Here is a 20,899-nt window from a genome sequence, read left to right as displayed (position 1 = left end):
ATTAATCTATCAAGTACAAGGCAGGAGCGAAAACCCGCAAACACTCGGCCCTCCGTGGAATGAGTTTGACACGTGGTTTACACAGTAACAATAACCTAAATGTGCTGGCAGCTGGGTAGTGGTGAAGTGGATTGCATTGACAGGTTTGCTCTCGATTCAATATCAGCACACTTGATCAGACTTGTGAAGTGTTACGTGGGTAGATTTCTGAAGTACATACCTGTAGTATGACTAGATAGATCCAATGTAGAAATGTGTTGTGAAGTTGTATGTATCAACATGATTTTACAAAGGCTCAATGCTACAATGTATTGCTATTGAAAATGCAATGTCCATTGCATGCTCAGGGATTCTGTAGGCTTGTCAGGAGGGTCTGTGCAATGCTGTTGATTGCACTGAAGGTAGCACTATCTGGGAATGTCTGGATTAAGTCTTTGCTCTCCTTTATGCTGATACTGAGCAGAGGGTCCAGGGGAACGCACACACTCTTAACCCGAGGCCTCCCAACCACATAGCAAACAACACACTAGCAGCTAACACACTGGCCTACTTTATAAAACAACACACTAACCAGGGTTCTTCAATTCCGGTCCTGGAGGGCCGAAACACTTCTGTTTTTTATTTCTACCTGGTAGTTAATTGCACTCACCTGGTGTCCCAGGTCTGAATTAGCCCCTGATTAGAAGGAGAGGATGAAAAACAGAGGTGTCTCGGCCCTCCAGGACCGGAATTGAAGAATCCTGCACTAAGCTATGTCTTAGAGGTCAGCACCTGAAAATATCAAGTTATTTTAATATTGCATGTATAATATACTACATACACTATCATTCAAAAGCTTGAGGTCACTTAGAAAAGTCCTTATTTTTGAAAGAAAAGCAATTTTTTTGTCCATTAAAGTAACATCAAATTGATCAGAAATACAGTGTAGACATGTAAATGGCTATTGTAGCTGGAAACGGCAGATTTTTTATGGAATATCTACATAGGCGTACAGAGGCCCATTATCAGCAACCATCAGTCCTGTGTTCCAATGGCACGTTGTGTTTGCTAATCCAAGTTTATCATTTTAAAAGGCTAATTGATCATCAGAAAACCCTTTTGCAATTATGTTAGCACAGCTGAAAACTGTTGTGCTGATTTAAAGAAGCAATAAAACTGGCCTTCTTGAGAGTAGTTGAGTATCTGGAGCATCAGCAATTGTGGGTTCGATTACAGGCTCAAAATGGCCAGAAACAAATAACTTTATTCTGAAACTCATCAGTCTATTCTTGTTCTGAGAAATGAAGGCTATTCCATGCGAGAAATTGCCAAGAAACTGAAGATCTCCTACAACGCTGTGTACTACTCCCTTCACAGAACAGAGCAAACTGGCTCTAACCAGAATAGAAAGAGGAGTGGAAGGCCCCGGTGCACAACTGAGCAAGAGGACAAATACATTAGTGTCTAGTTTGAGAAACAGACGTCTCACAGGTCCTCAACTGGCAGCTTCATTAAATAGTACCCGCAAAACACCAGTCTCAACGTCAACAGTGAAGAGGCGACTCCGGGATGCTGACCTTCTAGGCAGAGTAGCAATGAAAAAGCCTCAGACTGGCCAATAAAAATAAAAGATTAAGATGGGCAGTCTATGATATGGCTTTTTCTTTGCAACTCTGCCTAGAAAGTCAGCATCCCGGAGTCGCCTCTTCACTGTTGACGTTGAGACTGGTGTTTTGCGGGTACTATTTAATGAAGCTGCCAGTTGAGGACCTGTGAGGCGTCTGTTTCTCAAACTAGATACTCTAATGTAGTTTTTCCATTAAAAATCAGCCGTTGCCAGCTAAAATAGCCATTTACAGTGGGGAAAAAAAGTATTTAGTCAGCCACCAATTGTGCAAGTTCTCCCACTTAAAAATATGAGAGAGCCCTGTAATTTTCATCATAGGTACACGTCAACTATGACAGACAAATTGAGAATATTTTTCTCCAGAAAATCACATTGTAGGATTTTTTATGAATTTATTTGCTAATTATGGTGGAAAATAAGTATTTGGTCACCTACAAACAAGCAAGATTTCTGGCTCTCACAGACCTGTAACTTCTTCTTTAAGAGGCTCCTCTGTCCTCCACTCATTACCTGTATTAATGGCACCTGTTTGAACTTGTTATCAGTATAAAAGACACCTGTCCACAACCTCAAACAGTCACACTCCAAACTCCACTATGGCCAAGACCAAAGAGCTGTCAAAGGACACCAGAAACAAAATTGTAGACCTGCACCAGGCTGGGAAGACTGAATCTGCAATAGGTAAGTAGCTTGGTTTGAAGAAATCAACTGTGGGAGCAATTATTAGGAAATGGAAGACATACAAGACCACTGATAATCTCCCTCAATCTGGGGCTCCACGCAAGATCTCACCCCGTGGGGTCAAAATGATCACAAGAACGGTGAGCAAAAATCCCAGAACCACACAGGGGGACCTAGTGAATGACCTGCAGAGAGCTGGGACCAAAGTAACAAAGCCTACCATCAGTAACACACTACGCCGCCAGGGACTCAAATCCTGCAGTGCCAGACGTGTCCCCCTGCTTAAGCCAGTACATGTCCAGGCCCGTCTGAAGTTTGCTAGAGTGCATTTGGATGATCCAGAAGAGGATTGGGAGAATGTCATATGGTCAGATGAAACCAAAATATAACTTTTTGGTAAAAACTCAACTCGTCGTGTTTGGAGGACAAAGAATGCTGAGTTGCATCCAAAGAACACCATACCTACTATGAAGCATGGGGGTGGAAACATCATGCTTTGGGGCTGTTTTTCTGCAAAGGGACTAGGACGACTGATCCGTGTAAAGGAAAGAATGAATGGGGCCATGTATCGTGAGATTTTGAGTGAAAACCTCCTTCCATCAGCAAGGGCATTGAAGATGAAACGTGGCTGGGTCTTTCAGCATGACAATGATCCCAAACACACCGCCCGGGCAACGAAGAAGTGGCTTCGTAAGAAGCATTTCAAGGTCCTGGAGTGGCCTAGCCAGTCTCCAGATCTCAACCCCATAGAAAATCTTTGGAGGGAGTTGAAAGTCCGTGTTGCCCAGCGACAGCCCCAAAACATCACTGCTCTAGAGGAGATCTGCATGGAGGAATGGGCCAAAATACCAGCAACATTGTGTGAAAACCTTGTGAAGACTTACAGAAAACGTTTGACCTGTGTCATTGCCAACAAAGGGTATATAACAAAGTATTGAGAAACTTTTGTTATTGACCAAATACTTATTTTCCACCATAATTTGCAAATAAATTCATAAAAAATCCTACAATGTGATTTCCTGGATTTCTTTTCTCATTTTGTCTGTCATAGTTGACGTGTACCTATGATGAAAATTACAGGCCTCTCTCATCTTTTTAAGTGGGAGAATTTGCACAATTGGTGGCTGACTAAATACTTTTTTTCCCCACTGTACAACATGTACAATGTCTATACTGTATTTCTGATCAACTTGATGTTATTTTAATGGATTTTTTTGTGCTTTTCTTTCGAAAACAAGGACATTTCTAAGCGACCCCAAACCTTTGAACGGTAGTGTACGTATACCCACTAGTCTTCACACAGTCTACATTAGCCAGTCAATAGTACACAGTTCTCTAAACGCCTCTCCATCAACAGTCATAGCAATGCTGTAGTTGGCTGGGAATAGTGCTGCTGCAGAAAATATGGCTTACCGCTCGGGGAATTAGTTAAATTAGCAGCTTCATTACTCAGTGATTGGTTTCAACTCATATAAAGCAGAGGATGGTTGAGTGTTAATGGTGAAATGGTCAATAATCTACCACTTACTTGGACCTCTATCGCTTTGACTGAATTGTATCATCTCTTCCCCCAAATCTTACAAGCACTCCACTGCAATGAAGACCAACCATTTTATCAGTGCAGCTCTACTGTAAAATGCCTGCTAAACGATGACAAGGGCTGGAGTCGGTTGGATTAGAACAGGGTTCCCCAACTGGTCTCTGCGGGATGAATTTGGCCCACGGGTGCTTTTTGTTAATTTTATTTTATTTATTTTTTACATAAAATACAGCAAAAAACATCAAATCAACTCCAAGGGATTTTACTTTTAGACATTTTTGGAAATTCCCAAGCATAATTGAGAGATATACACTGAGTGTATAAAACATTAGGAACACCTCCCTAATATTGAGTTGCACCCCCTTTTCCCTCAGAACAGCCTCAATTCGTCAGGGCGTGGACAAGGTGTCGAAAGTATTTAGCGTTCCACAGGGATGCTGGCCCATGTTGACTCCAATGCTTCCCACAGTTGTGTCAAGTTGGCTGGATGTCCTTTGGGTGGTGGACCATTCTTGATACACACGGGAAACTGTTGAGCGTGAAAAACCCAGCAGCGTTGCAGCTCTTGATACAAACCGGTGCGCCTGGCACCTACTACCATACCCTGTTCAAAGGCACTTCATTATTTTGTCTCACCCATTCACCCTCTGAATGGCACACACACAATCCATGTCTCAAGGCTTAAAAATCCTTCTTTAACCTGTCTCCTCCCCTTCATCTACACTGATTGAAGTGGATTTAACAAGTGACATCAATAAGGGATCATAGCTTTCACCTGGATTCACCTGGTCAGTCGGTCATGGAAAGAGCAGGTGTTCCTAATGCTTTGTGCACTCTGTGTATGTGAACATATACAAATGCAAGCAAGGTTTGAAATGATTCTGTTTTAGTCAAATATGAAATCTGTTTGGGTTTATTTGTAATTAGGTTCCAGCCCCCTGACCATCCGCTCAAGTAGAAATCGTCCCACGGCTGAATCTATTGTAATTGATGATCCCTTGGTTAGACTGACATCTTGTGGCTGTTCAATGAAATACACGTCATATCGCTTACCCAAATATGCTGATCCTGTCAACTTGGCCAGCTCCTCTCCTCCTCCCTTGGAGAATATACTGCATTCCTGTAAGCAAACACACTATATTAGAATGGTCAGAACTGGCATATGCTGAGATTCTAATATGACAAAATAGTGACAAAGTCATTATACAGAATGTGATCTCTCTCCTGATGTCACCTGTTGATAGCGCCTGCACAGAATAACAGTACATCTAAGTACCATATAATATAACATATAATACAATACAATGGATCAACCAGAGTCATTATTGATTGTCTGGTTCTACGTCCCAATTCTCTGTCCCCCTGCCCTTCTTTCGCTAGTGTGCACTTGTTCACTTCCTCTAAAGGTCCAATGCAGCCGTTTTTATCTCAATATCAAATAATTTCTGGGTAATAATTAAGTGCCTTACTGTAATAGTTTTCTATTTAAATGGTCAAAAATAAACAAAAATAGCTTCTTAGAAAAGAGCAATTTCTCAAGCAAGAATGTTGCTAGGACTGTCTGGGAGTGGTCTGAGTGGGGAGGGGAAAAACTGAAAACTATTTGTTATTGGCAGAGAGGTTTGGAACTCTCTTATTGGTCTATTAACTAATGTATTGCCTGGTGATGTCACCAGGTAGGCCAAAGTTCCACCCTAACAAAACAGGCTGAAATTTCAGGTAGTCTTTTCAAACAGCTCTTACACTAAAAGGGAATTATCATCATTTTCACAGTATTATTCCAACCTCAGTGTGGAAATATATATAAAAACACATTAAAATCACGTTTTTGACTGCACTGGGCCTTTAATGGATTTGAAAGGACCTGGTCATGTTCAGAAGAAGGCACGAAACGGATTAAAATGCTCTCAAACTGGAATTACCATCAACCTTGTCCAATAAGAAACACACTTTTTTTTCGTTGCAAAAGGTTTTGCCTCATTGTGCCCTAATGAACATGATCCTGGTATACGTAATAAGGTGGAAACTCCCTTTACCTGTGTGCACCATGTGCGCAGAAGTTTTCTTTTATAATGAAGTGACCTTTGGGGCTGTAATTCCCTGTAGCACAGATATGAGAGACAGCATGGTGGTGTGCACTGTGCATGTTAACGTTTAATCTCTAAAAACATCACAACTGCCGCTACCAGACTCTTATTATACTGCTCAGTTTATACACTGCCCACCATCCCCCTCTTCCCCCATACACATGTAAATATTGGACTATAAATTATGCCTTCCTGTATTATACTTATGCTAAAATAGTTATTCTATTCTACTGAGCCATTTACTTTATGTTCGTATTCTTATCTTTTATTATTTCTTATTGTTGTTGCATTGTGGAGAAGGAACCTGCAAGTAGGCATTTCGTTGGATGATGTATACCATGCGTATCCCGTACGACTAATAAAACTTGAAACTTGAACTCTCTCTAGCCCATGTTTGCGCTAGTTCAGTGCTTTTGGACGCATGATGGGGAGTGCACAAGTGCGCACTTCGGGAGAAGGGCAGATCATTGTCAAGGGTAAATCATTTTGTCAGAACAAAAGGTTCCTGTTGCCAGCATTTAAGACCCACCCCCAATGAAATTGTTTTGTTTCTCTTCTATAAATGGTGGGGAGCAGGAGTTGACACAACACCATTCTTACTTGTGCTGTACCTGTTGTGTAGTGAGTTTGTTTGTGCTGCTTCTTCAGGTTTTCCAGGACAGCCTGTTGCTCATCTGACATCCCCAGGGGCGTGTACACCAGGAGCACGCCCAGCTCCCCCCACGCCACATAAGACACAAACTGACCAATCAGAGCTGTGACGTGACCATACGGAGAGTGACGGGGGAGAAATGGGGGGAGAGCGAGCCAGAGAACGTGAGAGGATATTGATAAGTGACCACAGTCCCACCCAGTAACCCCTAGCCCCTACCCTTAAGGCTCTTCATGTTGATCAGGGGCCGTATGCATCAAGTGTTTCAAAGTAGGAGTAACTGTAGAAGGTCCACCTTGGCCTCTAATAGCCTGATGTAGACTGAGCATACCTGTTTTCTTTGGGCCAATCCAGACCACTGCTTCTTCTGGGTCCTCCAGCAGGAAGCCTATGGACATGAGCGCCAGGCTCTTCTGGGCGTCTGTGTAGACAGGCACCCAGCCCGAGTCACACTGGTGCACCTCTGGCTTGCCTACACTCAGCATGCGGCGGTACTGGGCCCACACAGGTCCACATCCAGGATCCCAACCTGATACCCAGACAGATGATGGACAGGTCACACATGCAGGTATGTGTGAACATGATCATACACATAGTTTTGTGGACTCAATATTCCACACAGGTCCATGTCCAAAATACCAACCTGAAAAATAAATACTGAACAGAAGTAACTGGTCTCACACACACACGGTTGGGCAGATTACTTGAAAAATGTAATCAGTTACTCTTCCGAGTGGCGCAGTGGTCTAAGGCACTGCATTGCAGTGCTAGCTGTGCCACTAGAGATCCTGGTTCAAAACCAGGCTCTGTCGTTGCCGGTGGCGACCGGGAGACCCATGGGGCGGCGCACAATTGGTCCAGGGTAGGGGAGAGAATGGCCGGCAGGGATGTAGCTCAGTTGGTAGAGCATGGCGTTTGCAACGCCAGGGTTGTGGGTTTGATTCCCACGGGGGGCCAGTATGAAAAATAATGTATGCACTCACTAACTGTAAGTCGCTCTGGATAAGAGCGTCTGCTAAATGACTAAAATGTGAAAATGTGACATGACAAAAGTAATTAGTAACGTAATCCATTGGATTACTGTCATTACTTTTAGCCAGCATCTGCTTCCTCAGTTTATGCTGCAGATTGATCAGTTCCCTCTCTAACTCTGCACACCCAACTTCACAGCATCCTTGGGCAAGTGCTGGCTGCATCTTCTTGATGAAATGGCATCACTGCTAAAAGGTCAGCTTCACTGTCAATTTCCAGGGAAAGCTTTTCCAACCCTCTTTCTTTGATTATGCAATTACAGGTCTACTATACATCTAGTCTGATTAATCAGGCTGTAATACACCATTTTGTATACGGGTAATTCTTCAACTATGGTACTCTTTGAGCTAGACAGTTTCAGAAAATAAAAACATTTCTACAAACAATTTTTTAGTATCAGTTGGTTTCTCAATCTGTCTGGAAACCTTCCCTGAAGTTGGCTGTGATGATTTGTATTTACTAATATATATTTTTTGCCATTTTTATCTGACAGTCCAAGAAAACGGTCATATCCATCACATAACAAAACATGTATTTTTAAGAGAAAATAATGAAATATCTTCTGTTATAAATATATTTGATTAAATAGCACACACATATCTGTTCAAATTTGTAATTTATTATTTTTTTCAGAAATGTAACTGTAAAGATTTTACAATGTTTACACTAAAAAACACCTAAAACTAGGTCAATGGAACATTTCATTTTCTTATCATAGCTCAAAATCATATATTTCTCAAAGTGTATACACAAATCTTAGCCCTAACTGCACAATTATCAACACCACTGAATATAGTTGGTTTGATTGTATGTTTTTTATATGTTTTACTTTAAAATATGTGTTGTGGTGGAAATGACATGGCGTGGCGGAAGAGACAGTGTGTGGCGGAAATGACAGATAGGCAACTTCCAATTAAAAACAATTTTTCTACTGCTCTATGTGGTGAACCAGAGCAAATCAATAAGCAACAGCATTTGTGAACAAAAACATATCACCAATATTTTTAAATTAAAAACAATCCAAAAAATTTAAAAACATGAATTTGTGTTAAAAATCAGCAAATCATTTCTTCACTGTTTTCTACATGCTGAACTAGAGCAAACTAGTACAAACTAGAGCAAACCCTTTATGTCATCATTACCTTAACATAACCTTAATATAACCAGTTGAATAACAGATAAAATAGGCAATATATTTTGAAATTGAAAACTTATATGCCTATGCTGAACCAGAGCAAACACTCTGTACTTAAACATTACTGTCATGTGTGTTATATCGTAAATCCATGTACTGTCAAACGTAATCATGTGGAATAACAAGTTGAATCTGACTAAATAGACATTGTATTTGCTAAATACTGTATCTGTCAAACTTGCATATGGGCCAGAGGTTCAGTTATGTTTCATGGTCAAGAACAGAGCATATTTCTTTCCAAACTGTTGGCTCCACCATCACATGCCTCTTTGTTACTGGTTGAGGCTCTGGGACCAGCCTGATCACATCTTCTGGCCGGTACCAAATAACATCGTCTCTCATAGGCCAGAATAACTTGTTTTTGCCAATATGACTCATGGTTCTCACCAGAGCACAACCCTCAGGGTCCACATCCTGTATAATGCCAGGGTAAGGATCCCCATCATACCGTACCACACACTAACTTCCAATCAGTCCCTCATGCAGGTCTATGATGGGTTGAGATGTGCTGGTAAGTGTGCTTGAACTTGGTGATCCCAATGCAGTCTCCATGTTCTGTGCTCCCAGTATGTTGACTTTTTTGAGACCAAAACACTGGCAAGGATGGGGATCTGCACAAAAGCAGCTGAGAACTCGCCAAGAAATCTCCTCCGGTCTTGTAGAGACAATCTAAAAGAACAAAGTGCATTTGAATACTGTGGAGATATAAATTGAAAAATGTTAAACTCTCATAACAAAAGTGACATGTGTGATACCTGATGTATCTGCATGGTTCCTTTGATGGTCAGCAGGTCATCAGGAAGGAGACTATCCATCTCTTCAATTTCCCCCTCAGTGATGTACATTAACTTGACAGTTGATGGCTGGTTAAGCAGTTGTTCATACAATACTTTTCCAGTTGGAAGGTCAATGCCCTTGGCCACAAGCGAGTCTGCTTGGCGCTTAACAGCCGCACCAATTCCATCAGCTGGGCCCTTCCCATGTCCGGCCTCCAGAAAATTCCAGGTCACCTTTTTGAATCCTAGCTCATATGGTACTTTGCTCAGGAAAAAAAAGTTCTTTTTTGACCTATACTGAGTGGTTGGGCCATCACTTATGACATGCAGGGTGGTTGCAGCTGTGTTTTGTTGTTTGAGGTAGGGAAGCACTTTTTTGAGGTGAGCCCAGATTGCAGATGGGTCATGGCGCATTGAGGAACTAATGGTGCAAACAGACACAACACCATTCTTCGTGTGAGCCACACCAGTATGGAGGCTTACCTGCTGGTGGGAATCGCCAAAATGGACCGCTTGGATTTCATTGGAAAATTTGCACATGTAATTTTCTGCGAAGTCAATTTGTAGAACAATACTGTCTTCGTCAATCTTTTCTTTTAGTGCTCTCAAAGACAGATATTGGTGTTTTATGTTGTGAATGTGCTTTCCCATCTTTTTTTTCAGTTGGTCAGAAAAGTCATCCAAAAGTGTCTTCAAAGTCCCATATACTTTTTCCTTCGTTGTGTGGTGAACTTTAATCATTTCTTTGGAGCCGTCTTTTTTCTTTTTTTCTCTGTCCTCCACAGAGCTTCTCCATTCAAACCACCAGGTTTGCTCCCCAGCATCGAAGGCAGAGGTTTGGAGTTCATGGTCTTTACAATCCAGACACTCCCTGTACATGCATTCTTTTGTCACATTTTTGCATGTAACTGAATACATGAGATCGGTGACTTTGGACGTTTTAATGACTTTGTGAAAGAACAGTTTGTTTGCCATGAACTGTATGTTTGAGTGTAGCTTACACAGACATGTGTCTCTGTCTTTGATCGTTGGTTTAACAATCCAAAAGGGTCGCTTTTTGCAAAACTCTGCATAGGAGAGTCTGACTTCGGGATTCTCGTGTCTAAACTTCAGGTGCAGTGTCTGCATAGAATCCACCAGGAAGCGCTTTTGCATTTTATTTTTCATCTTTGTAATTGTCTCTTTCTTTCCAGTAGTGGCCCTACTGTTATCGTCGCGTTCTAAAAACTTTGTTATCTTTTCCTTCACTTCTTGGCTGACTCTGTTTCGTTGTGTTTTGCGGGTGTATTTGAGTTTGTCGGCCCTTGTCATGTTTGTCCTGATTAGTTTTGTAGAGAATCCAAACTCCTTCTTGGCCATGGTGACCAGGCGGTATTTTTTTAAGATCTTGCCAGCCACAAGTTTGGAGATCAGTTGCCGAGCTTTACGATTGTCAACATTCTGATACTTTTTTCTTATTTCTGACATAATGGTGTTATGGAATAGGAGTGTCTTCTTTAATTGCTTGCTTTCTTGCTGCATCTGTTGCTTTGTTTTCATTTTAGGTGACTCTAGGATCCCCAGGTTCTTCTTCAGTCGATTACTTCTTTTTTTGTATTTTTCAACTTTTCTGAGGGCATCCTCAAGCTTTTGTTTAATGTCATTAAGATCTCTGTACACCTTTGCTTTTGCCTTCGCAACCTTTTTTCTCCCTCTTTTCCTCTGTGGAGTTCTCTCTGGTGTAGGCTCACACAGCTGAGGTGTTTCAGGGATGTCTTCTGCATTAACACTCATGTTGTCTGGTGATGGTGGTGGTGTTGTATGTGCCATGAAACTATTCACTGCTGAGACCATTTTCCATTTCCTACGTCTGTTTCGTTGAGAAATTCGCCACTGTCTTCTCATTTTTCGTTGTTCTCTTTTCGGCATTTCTGTCACAGATTTAACAACACCTTGTTGCTTTTTCTTCAGGTATCTTTCTCTGTCCTTCTTGAGGGACTCTGCATATTTAAGTGGATCTGATTTTATTCTTTCTCTGTATGATCTTGACCTCTGTGCTGTGGTATTGCTTGCCATCTTAAAGAAAGAGCCAAGACATCATGTCAAACCTACTTATCTATTGTTCTCTTATTTACCAACAATATTGTAATATTGTTAAAACTGTTTTTGAATTTAGTATCAGTATTATAGCCCAAATAATTTGCTGTTTAGCACGAACAATGTCATTTCCACCACAACCTGTCTTTACCACCACAATGAACACCGTGGTGGAAATGACTGTGGTGGAAATGACATTTCCCCACTTTCCCTCTAAAATCTCATGCTATGTTAGCCTGCTAATATTAGTTTTAGAGTTAGCATTAAATATACACAAATTACACATTATTAAATTAAATGTATCCAGTTATTTTTACGTCCATGTGAAATATGAGCTGTTTGGAAATGACGACCAATAAACATACTCTCAGTTTTACTCATATTTACCTTGATTTTTCTTCTTTTCATTACCCCCTGTAGAGGACACCATTTCATCCAGCCATGTGTTCCACTGTGGAGTTTCTGTTGCTATGGTTACTAAATATACAAACCTAAAACACTGATCCCAGGATTCTATTTTGTACAGTGTGGTGGAAATGACAGTGACCCCAAGGGACAAGGGTTCTATTTATGAAAAATATAGGAAAATGTGAATATGTATCACAATATATAATATGTAGAATTGAAATAAATGGTATTTTATCATTTGTACTTGAAATCTACATTATTTAAATATTTAATTTAGAATTAAGCGAGGTTGAAGATACAAAGTCTGGCTTAGGGACAGAGGGAAAACAGTAAAAACCATGCATAAAAGGCCTCATATTATATAATAAAAAGAATGATTGAGCCATGATACATTTTTTATAAGTTCCCCTTAGGGTGGAGTAAGTATGACAAAAACAAAAAAGAAGAAATGTTTTTTAGTTTTTATTATTTCATCCAGGGACAAGAAAAGTACCATAGTTAAAGAATCACCCATACAGTGCATTCGGAAAATATTCAGACCCCTTGACTTTTTCCACATTTAGTAACGTTACAGCCTTATTCTGAAATTGATTAAATTGTAATTTTTTCTCATAAATCAATACACAATACCCCATAATGACGAAGTAAAAACAGGCTTTTAGACATTTTTGAAAATGTATTAAAAATAAAAAACGGAAATATCACATTTACATAAGTATTGAGAACCTTTACTCAGTACTTTGTTGAAGCACCTTTGGCAGTGATTATAGCCTCGAGTCTTCTTGGGTATGACGCTACAAGCTTGGCACACCTGTATTTGTGGAGTTTCTCCCATTCTTCTCTGCAGGTCGCTGCACAGCTATTTTCAGGTCTCTCCAGAGATGTATGATCGGGTTCAAGTCCGGGCTCTGGTTGGGCCACTCAAGGACATTCAGAGACTTGTCCCGAAGCCACTCCTGCGTTGTCTTGACTGTGTGCTTAGGGTCATTGTCCTGTTGGAAGGTGAACCTTCACCCCAGTCTGAAGTCCTGAGCGCTCTGGAGCAGGTTTTCATCAAGGATCTCTCTGTACTTTGCTCCATTCATCTTTCCCTAGATCACGACTAGTCTCCCAGCCCCTGCTGCTGAAAAACATCCCCACAGCATGATGCTGCCACCACCATGCTTCACCGTAGGGATGGTGCCAGGTTTCCTCCAGACATGACGCTTGTCATTCAGGCCAAATAGTTCAATCTTGGTTTCATCAGACCAGAGAATCTTGTTTCTCATGGTCTGAGAGTCCTTTAGGTGCCTTTTGGCAAACTCCAAGCGGGCTGTCATGTGCCTTTTACTGAGGAGTGGCTTCCGTCTGGCCACTCTACCATAAAGGCCTGATTGGTGGAGTGCTGCAGAAATGGTTGTCCTTCTGGAAGGTTCTCCTCTCTCCACAGAGGAACTCTGGAGCTCTGTCAGAGTGACCATCGGGTTCTTGGTCACCTCCCTGACCAAGACCCTTTTCCCCCGATTGCTCAGCTCTAGGAAGAGTCTTGGTGGTTCCAAACTTCTTCCATTTAAGAATGATGGAGGCCACTGTGTTCTTGGGGACCTTCAATGCTGCAGAAATGTTTTGGTACCCTTCCCCAGATATGTGCCTCGACACAATCCTGTCTCTGAGCTCTACGGACAATTCCTTCAACCTCATGGCTTGGTTTTTGCTCTGACATGCACTGTCAACTGTGGGACCTTATATAGACAGGTGTGTGCCTTTTCAAATCATGTCCAATCAATTGAATTTACCACAAGTGGACTCCAATCAAGTTGTAGAAATATCTCAAAGATGATCAATGGAAACAGGATGCACCTGAACTCAATTTCGAGTCTCATAGCAAAGGGTTTGAATACTTATGTAAATAAGCTATTTCTGTTTTGTTTTTTAAATACATTTTCAAAGATTTCTAAAAACCTGTTTTCGCTTTATTAGGGTATTGTGTGTAGATTGATGAGGGGAAAAAATAATTTAATCCACTTTAGAATTAGGCTGTAACGTAACAAAATGTGGAAAAGGTCAAGGGGTCTGAATTATTTCCGAAGCGAATGCCTGCAAAATCGTGTAAATGTTCCTTACAAGCAAGAATGCCATGACAATGGAAATTGTATTTTCTGAATCAGGGGAGGATGGTGAACAATCAACACCTTTTTTTGTGTGTGAATTTGTATTGTATTTTTTTATTTATTCAGATTTCTATCTTCAAAAAAATCATCAAAACAAAAGAAAGTTGATTGTTCTCCATCCTCCCCTGATTTTGAATACCGAATATCCAATATAAAACTAACTTTACTCTACTACCGGCTCTCTAAAAAGTTTGGTAAACAATACTTTGCTGTGGATATTTTGTCCCAAATTTCGAACAAATTAAGCACAAACCGCATAGACAACCGGTAGAGTAAGTTTAAATGTAATTTTATTCAACATTCTGGCTTGGACATGAAGCATGAACAAATACACAGAGAGGTTAAGTTAAAGTCTTATTATTGTGAAATCAGCTAATCTCTCCATTTAGATATTATGACATTTAGTAATTATATCCATGAAATGTCTCATTACTGTGTGTTCATTGACACAGATCGTTTTATCACATGACCCTAGCCTGAGGCAACTGTTCAAGTTCATGTACTACTTTTAAGTAGTCAAGTGCAAGTATTGCATTGCCAGATCATGACTTACACTAGCCTAGACAAAAATGTAGTTTACAAACGTTCAATCAGGAAGGCTGGTCTGAATGGCTCGTCACTTTTACAGTGCATTCGGAAAGTATTCAGACCCCTTATTCTAAAATTGATACAATTGTTTTTTTCCCTCATCAATCTACACACAATACCCCACAATGACAAAGAAAAAATGGTTTTTAGAAATGTTAGCAAATTTATTAAAAATAAAAAACATAAATATTGTCCATCCCTCTCCTCATGGATATCCAAGTATTGGATAGGTGTAAGCATTGGCTTGAGCTAAATCCCTAAGATTAGAAGAAATGTGCACGTCCACACTTTGAGAGAAGGACAATGTAGATGCAGCCAATGTTAATAGTCACACACCTTTGAAGGGAAAATTATTGACAAGTTGTTGCAGTAGTAGGTAAGACAATGGAGCCAGAGTATAGGTTAATTATGGACTTTTCCAGAAAATTACAGTAAACAGTGACACACTCAGGCAGGAAGCCAGGCTCATCTTTTCAAAGAAAACAACACCATTTAAATATACCTCTATTTGTATTTCTAATGTATTCCAAACACAGGTGGTAACCAGATGGTCCCAATAATATAGGTAGGCTAGTAAAAGATGGCCCCCTCTGGTTCTATTGCGAACTCTGTGACTCGTTGTTTAGGCCTACTACTCAAAGACATTAAGTAACATTTTTAATTAACTGCAATAGATTGGTCTGAAATATATTGTGACAGAGTAGTGACTGTCTTAACATTGGAACTCTAGTAGGCTTTTTGCTTTCACGTGTGCTTGTGTCTGTCTCATTAAGACTGCATAGCTGGCAGTGTATAAGTTTATGCTTTATTAACAGTGTACAACATAATAAATGAACTGACATGATATTAACAGTGTACAACATAATAAATGAACTGACATGACACTTTGACCACGGATTGTCCAAACAGAGCTAACCTAAGCCCACGCCTCCAACAAGCCACACCTCCAGATCCTCTAATAAGCTGCCGCCACTACATTGCCCCCACCTAAGGGGTCAATCCAACATAAAGTCCTGAAAAATGGACAGGGGTCTTCGGCGGCGGCGGTGGGATTGCCATGGGGGGGTGCCATCCTGACCTCGAGACGGTGCCCTTGTGGCCATGGGAGAGTCCAATTCTGACCTTGCCCCTCAGGTGAGGAAAACGCTGCGTTGTCCGATGGTCCAGGGCTGTAAGGAGGAGTAACCACCTCCTTGTCCTCTCTTTCCACTTCACTAGGTGTATGAGGTTGGTAAGGCGACAGCCGATCTTGATGGATGCGGTACACCACGTCAGAAAGTCGTTCCAGAACCATGCATGGGCCTTTCCAGTGACTCATTAGTTTCGGGCTCAGACCACACTTGCGCCGGTGGCTGTACATCCACACTTCTTGGCCAGGCTGGAAAGGCTAACCTCGACAGTGGGTGTCGTATGCCCTCTTCTGCTTTACCTGCTTCCATCAAGTGATGCTGTGCAAAGTCATGGGCTGTGTCCAGGCGCTGCTGAAGGTGGTGGAGATACTCCAAGCCTGCGGCTCCAGGAACCTCAGGCTCCGGAGGTTTTCCAAAGGACAAATTCACTGGAGTACGTAGTTCTCTCCCAAACATCAGTGCTGCTGGGGTGCAGCCAATGGACTCCTGCACTGCTGACCAATAGGCAAACAAGACCAATGGCAGATGTCGGTCCCAGTCCTTCTTGTGGTTGGAGGTGAGAGTGGCCAGCTGTATCGCCAAAGTCTGATTAAACCGTTCGACGAGCCCGTTGCTTTGGGGATGCAGGGGGGTAGTCCTTGTCTTGCGCACCCCCAGCTTTTCACAGACTTTGATGAACACCTTAGCTTAAAAATGTCTCCCCTGATAGCTGTGAAGTTATTTTGTTGGCAGGGGTTGTGGTGCCCTGGTCGGGGACCACATAGGCCTCTGGCCGCTTGGTAAAATAGTCCATGGCCACAAGTGCGCATCGATTGCCTGCCTCTGTCATGGGGAAAGGACCCAGGGTGTCCATGGGAGCGTATGGTTGGTCCTTTGTGGGCAGTACAGGTTTCACAGGGATGCACATACTGTTCTATGTCTTGGCGGCAGCCAGCCTTCGGAGGTGTTGGAGGGTCTTTGTGTACCCGAAGTGAACAGTTCTCAGGGCATGGGCACGCATGGAACGAGGCACAAGCCGCTGTCACACCACCAAGTTGTGTGTTAGTTCCCTCCATCTTTGAAACAGCACCCCATTGTGAATGGCAAGGTTTTCTCACTGGGAGTGGTAGGCCTTGGCTTCTGGGCACAGGGTTGAAACTCTGTTCCAGGCAGGCTGCTGGCTGGTCTCCAACCAGCCCTTAACAGTTGCCAACACCGGGTCACCTTCCTGCTCCCTCTTCAAGTCATGGTCATTTCAGCTCTCCAGGGGTGCTGAGCTCCTGTCTGCCGCCTGAACTGCCACCACTGTGGGCAGGAGACCCTCCTTTTGTTCAAAGCATGGGCAGTGCTTGCAGTCTTCCTCTTCATACGGCCGCCGAGACAACGCATCAGCATTTGTGTGGAGATGACCAGCCCGGTGCTGCATCTGGTAGTCGTACTCCTGTAACTCTTCTATCCAGCGAGCCATCTGACTCTGTGGTTCTCGGAAGTTGAGGAGCCAGGGGTCCCGTAGAGGGACAACTCTCGCCGTGTGACACAGTAGTTGCGCTCGGCACGGTTGAGGCTCTGACTGTAGAAGGCCATCACCGTTCCCCATCCGGCCCCTCCTGCCAAAGAACAGTCCTAATGCCCACATTGCTGGCATCTGTGTACACAATGAATGGGTGTACACAGATGTCTGTGTACACCCATGTATGTCTGCCTTGACGACATGGCCTAGGAACTTGACCTCCCACTGCAGTAGGTGACACTTCTTGGAGTAGAGCTTGAGTCCTGCCTGCCGGATGGCAAGTAGAACCTCACGCAGATTCACTAGAGATCCATGGAAGTCTACTGCATGCACAAGGACGTCAACCAGGTAGACTACACACTTGTTGCGGGGGATTGTGGCCAGCACTTGCTCCATAAGACGCACAAAGGTTGGTGGAGCATTGCAGAGCCGAAGGGCATCACGGTGAACTGCCACAGTCCTTGTCCAATCGAGAAGGCGGTCTTTGGCCTGGCCAAGCTCCACTTGCCAATAACGGCTGCGGAGGTCGAGGGAACTGAACCACTGTGATCCTGTGATGTAATCCAGTACATTACATTTACATTTTAGTCATTTAGCAGACACTCTTATCCAGAGCGACTTACAGTTAGTGAATACATTTTTTTTTTTTACACTGGCCCCCCGTGGGAATCGAACCCACAACCCTGGCGTTGCAAACGCCATGCTCTATCAACTGAGCTACATCCCTGCCGGCCATTCCCTCCCCTACCCTGGACGACGCTGGGCCAATTGTGCGCCGCCCATGAGTCTCCCGGATTCGAACCAGGATCTCTAGTGGCACAGTTAGCACTGCGATGCAGTGCCTTAGACCACTGCGCCACTCAGGAGACGTGGGCAGCAAGAGCATGTGGGAGAAGTTAGCAGGTTGCACGATGAGGGGATAGGAATCCTTCCTGGTCACATAGTTCAGCTGCCCGTAGTCTATACAGAAGCGCCATGAGCCGTCCTTCTTCTTGACAAGGACTACGGGGGCCAACCAAGGGCTGTTGGTTGGCTCGATGAACCCTGTTTCCGCCATCTCCCGGATGTTCTGCTCCGCTATCTCTCTCTTCGTGAGTGGCAAGCGATCAGGCCGCAAACGAATAGGTGCTGCATCGCCAGTAACGATAGAGTGCTGGACAAGACTGGTTCTCTGGCAGTCTTCGTCTCGTGCTGCAAAGACATCCACAAACTCTGGAAGCAGTGCTTCCAACTTATCCCGCTGCTCAGGCTCCAGCCCTTCCGAACACCTCTGCCCTAGTTCCCGCACAGCTTGCCGGGTAGCCTCTGAACATACGTCCACTGTGCCACTGGTCACCTGCTGGGGCACACTCACCTCTTTTGGGGGCTTTAGCTGCTCCTTCTCATCTGGGGTGAAGGATCTTTGTGGAGCTGTCTGTCACCAATTCCTGCCGAGTCACCTGCGGCTGCCGTTGTCTTCTTCCACTGCTCCGAAGTCACATCACGGAGTCTTTCAACTGGAGTTTCCACGTTTCAACATCTAGGCATGCTCCCACTTGACTGAGGAAATCTAACCTTAAGGATGCAGTCATCTTGGATATCGGCCAACCAGGACTTATGCTCCAACGAGACATTGCCGACTCTCACCGATAAGGACCTCCAGCCCTTCATGTCCCTGAGCTCCCCTGTCACTGTGTGAAGACATACCGAGGTAGGTGTCCAACCCGGAGGGGAAGGGCCCACTGTGTCTGGAAGAACATCAGGCCAAACAAGGCTATCATGGCACCGGTGTCAATCAACGCCTGGCAGGCCTCACCACTGATGCTGCATGGAAGGTAGAGCCCCTGCGTCTGGCCCAAACGACCAACTTGATGTTCCTGCTCAAGAAGGGGGTCCGGGGACTGGGATGATGTTCCCCTCACTTCAGCATCCCACTGGCGTTTCACTTTGGCTCAGGGGCGGGCAAGGGCTGAGGTGGGGCTTCACATTGGCGAGCAATGTGGCCTTTCTGGCCACAGCGGAAACAAATTATCTCAGGCTGGCGTTGACCTCTTGAAGTGGACCGTTATGGAGTTCACTGCTGGTGTTCCACCTTGGCTTGATAGACCACATCTCCTGAGTCACTCTTGGTCTCCACCTCCGTTTCTACCTGCCGTGTCCATGGGGTAACCCGACTCTCTAGGCCCAAGATGTTTTTCACTCTTTCCGCTTTTTCCAGGGCCTTAGACAGGGTGGCAGCCTCTCTGGTGTCAAGGCCTGGAGGAAGGCATGTAGGGCCTGTTAATCTTGATCAGCCGTGGCAAACTGGGGGTACCCTTGTCTGGCGTAATAACGCATATCTGCAGCCAGGACGCCAAGGCTCTAACCTCCATTTCTCGTGCAACCTGCTAACTTCTCCCACATGCTCTTGCTGGAGTCTCTACTGCCAAACCTCTGCCTCAAGGTGGTAGGTAAGGCAGTGTAGTCCCTCCGCTGAACAGAGATGAGGTCTAGTAGGGCCTGTAACGCACACCCCTCCATGGCCAGGGCAAGCTGCACAGCCATTTCCTGTTCAGCCCATCTATTTTTGCCACGCAGCTAGCTGAAACTGGGCTAGGTAGGGTTCCCAGGGCTCTACTCCCCTGTATTGGGCAACCTTCACCGTTCGGGCACGTCATTCCTTTGACAACCACCACCATCTGGTCCAGGTCTGTCTCCATGCTGCTATGCAGGACAAGGTGATGCGGGGAACCGCCACTGGCTTGGAGTAGGCTGTTCTGGTCTCATTAAGACTGCAGAACTGGCAGTGTACAAGCTCAACCTTTAGTAACAGATTACAAAATAAAAAACTCAGCAAAAAAAGAAACGTCCCTTTTTCAGGACCCTGTCTTTCAAAGATAATTTATAAACATCCAAATAACTTCACAGATCTTCATTGTAAAGGGTTTAAACACTGTTTCCCATGCTTGTTCAATGAACCATAAACAATTAATGAACATGCACCTGTGGAACGGTCGTTAAGACACTAACAGCTTAAAGACGGTAGGCAATTAAGGTCACAGTTATGACAACTTAGGACACTAAAGAGGACTTTCTACTGAAAAACACCAAAAGAAAGATGCCCAGGGTCCCTGCTCATCTGCGTAAATGTGCCTTAGGCATGCTGCAAGGAGGCATGAGGACTGCAGATGTGGCCAGGGCAGTAAATTGCAATGTCCGTACTGTAAGACGCCTAAGACAGCGCTACGAGGAGACAGGACAGCTGATCGTCCTCGCAGTTGCAGACCACGTGTAACAACACCTGCACAGGATCGGTACATCCGAACATAACACCTGCGGAACAGGTACAGGATGGCAACAACAACTGCCCGAGTTACACCAAGAACGCACAATCCCTCCATCAGTGCTCAGACTGTCCGGAATAGGCTGAGAGAGGCTGGACTGAGGGCTTGTAGGCCTGTTGTAAGGCAGGTCCTCACCAGACATCACCGGCAACAACGTCGCCTATGGGCACAAACCCACCGTGCTCTT

At 43.8% G+C, this 20,899-nt stretch overlaps 1 pseudogene across 1 annotated transcript; it reads right to left on the bottom strand.

The window, feature by feature from the left end:
* Positions 1-343: 343 nt before the first annotated feature.
* Positions 344-9,171, bottom strand: LOC311100513 (cytosolic Fe-S cluster assembly factor nubp2-like; annotated as a pseudogene). The gene is made up of 5 exons: positions 9,070-9,171; positions 6,898-7,095; positions 6,515-6,669; positions 4,879-5,074; positions 344-487 (listed from the first exon to the last, which is right to left on the bottom strand). The product of its transcript is annotated as a cytosolic Fe-S cluster assembly factor nubp2-like (transcript).
* Positions 9,172-20,899: the final 11,728 nt, after the last annotated feature.

The sequence above is a fragment of the Coregonus lavaretus genome, assembly GCF_964263955.1.
Source record: "Coregonus lavaretus genome assembly, chromosome: 25".
In the NCBI taxonomy this organism is placed as follows: domain Eukaryota; kingdom Metazoa; phylum Chordata; class Actinopteri; order Salmoniformes; family Salmonidae; genus Coregonus; species Coregonus lavaretus.
This window is presented reverse-complemented; position numbering and strand designations above follow the sequence as displayed.